The sequence below is a fragment of the Neovison vison genome, chromosome 2 (assembly GCF_020171115.1).
Source record: "Neovison vison isolate M4711 chromosome 2, ASM_NN_V1, whole genome shotgun sequence".
NCBI classification, from domain to species: Eukaryota; Metazoa; Chordata; class Mammalia; order Carnivora; family Mustelidae; genus Neogale; species Neogale vison.
The window spans coordinates 207,898,245-207,900,641 of NC_058092.1; the positions used below are offsets into that span (position 1 = coordinate 207,898,245).

The window sequence follows — 2,397 nt, forward strand, 5'->3', positions numbered from 1 at the left end:
GAAAGTAATTGTCTGATTTCATAATGATATATAAATACCAGTGAAAACTTGATGAATAGTGACAAGGTTTCAAAGAGTCTGCCTTCGAAATATTTCTTAATTACAAATGGTGTTAAAGAGCTCCTGGGTGGCTCAGTCAGTTAAGCGTCTGCCTGGGATCGAGTCCCACATCAGGCTCCGTCTCATCAGGGAGTCTGCTTCTCCCTCTGCCTGCTGCTCCCCCTGCTTTAGGCTCTCTCTCTCAAATAAATAAAACCTTTTTTAAAAAATTACAAATGTTATTAAAATAATTTTGTAGTGGGGATGCCTGGGTGGCTCAGTTGGTTAAGTGTCTGCCTTCAGCTTAGGTCATATCCCAGGGTCCTGGCATAGAGCCCTGTCTGAGGCTCCATGCTCAGTAGTGACTCCGCCCCTTCCCTGCTGCTTGTGCACTCTCAAATATAACATCTTCTTAAAAAATATAAAGAAGGGACGCCTGGATGGCTCAGTTGGTTGGACAACTGCCTTTGGCTTAGGTCATGATCCTGGAGTCCCGGGATCAAGTCCCTCATCGGGCTTCCAGCTCCGCAGGGAGTCTGCTTCTCTCTCTGACCTTCTCTTTGCTCATGCCCTCTCTCACTGTCTCTCTCTCAAATAAATAAATAAAATCGTTAAAAAATATATATAAAGAAAATAATTTTGTGGTAGAAGACTCTGGCAGGCACTCTTAAGTAATCAAAGTGATCACCCCCCCCCCAAAAAAAAGTGAACACGCATAATGGGGTAGATTGGAATTGTCATCCAATAGGATGCAATGAGAAGAAAAAGCATTCTGTGATATTCCTTTCAAAGATGCATAACCTCAGGGAGCCTGGCTGGCCCAGTTGGTGGGACATTTGACTCTTGATCTCAGGGTTGTAAATTCAAACCCCAAGTTGGGGATAGAGATTACTTAATATCTTTGAAGGGTGGGGGGCAGATACATAACCTGAATCTAATCATGAGGAAATACCAGACAGACCCACATCAAGAGACATTTTACAAATAACCAACATACATCTTCAAGAGTGGCAGGGTCATGGAAGTCAAGGAAAGGCTGAGGAACTATTCCAGACTGAAACAGATTAAGGAGACAACTTCTTGCAACATGTGCTTATGGTTTTAAACTGGATTATGAACTAAATATCATAGGGACTTTTGGTGAAACATTAATAGAAATGAGGATTGTGGGGTCCTAAAGCATCAACTTTAGTTTCCTGATTTTGAAAGTTGTATTAGGGTTATATAGGAGAATTGCGTTGTTTTTAACCCAAAATATGGTTTTGGAACTTTAGGTCCACAGTTTACTCTCAAATGTGCAAAATAAGGAAAACTACAAACTTTGGACTTTTCTATACACTTAGAATTATTAAAAGTAAAATATGTATATGTGTGTGTGTGTGTGTGTGTGTGTGCGTGTGTGTGAAGCCAGCAATGGACTCATATCTAAACTACAAACCCTTCACAAAAGAAGTGATATTGTCAGCTTTGCGCAGTGGCAGTATCGTAGCCAATGAGGTTTATCCGAGGCGCGATTATTGCTAAGAAGTGATATTGTCAATGGACATCTGAAAAAGCACTCAGCATCACGAATTGTCATGGAAATGTGAATTAAAACTGCAATGGGGTATTACATATCTGTCAGATGGTTAAAATGAAGAACTGAATATACTTAGCATTGACAAGAAAGTAGTGTAACTGACAACTCATAGAAAAACTTTTCAACCTTTTGGATAATTATTTGAAAGTATTTACTGAAAAAGAACCTATCTACAATTGCATCAGAAAACCAATACACTGGGATACAGAAAAGCCTTCTATAGGAAATTCATACTATTCATAATAGTCTCAAACTAGAATCAACCTATATGTCTATCACAATACAGTGGGGAAAAAATAGTGGAAGAGTTATAAGACACTATAAGAAAACATAACTAGTGCTATTTGCAACAGCATGAAGAAAAGAAACTAAATACTAAATGTATGATTTCATTTATGTATAGTTCACAAACAGGCAAAACTAGCTTTTGACATGGGTACATGTCAATCAATGTACATGGGTACATGACAATGGGTACATTTAGTGAGGGCGAGGGGAGGTTCTGAATAGGAGGCATAATGGGGCTTCTGGTGTCCTGGCAAAATTTTTCCTTGGCCTGTGCCTTGGTTTCACAGTATATGTTCAGATGATAACTCACTGAGCACCACTTTTAGGACTTTAGGTTTATTATGCATCAGTGAAAGGTTTCTTTTAAAAGAAACTTTTAGGGGCGTGCCTGGGTGGCTCAGTGGGTTAAAGCCTCTGCCTTCAGCTCAGGTCATGATCCCAGGGTCCTGGGATCCAGCGCTGCATTGGGCTCTCTGCTCAGCGGGGAGCCT

The 2,397-nt window shown here is 40.2% G+C and overlaps 1 non-coding gene across 1 annotated transcript; it reads left to right on the top strand.

Annotated features, from left to right (window-relative positions):
• Positions 1-1,502: 1,502 nt before the first annotated feature.
• Positions 1,503-1,648, top strand: LOC122901465. The gene has a single exon (XR_006383493.1). It is a non-coding gene; the product is annotated as a U4 spliceosomal RNA (small nuclear RNA).
• The last annotated feature ends 749 nt before the right edge of the window (positions 1,649-2,397 follow it).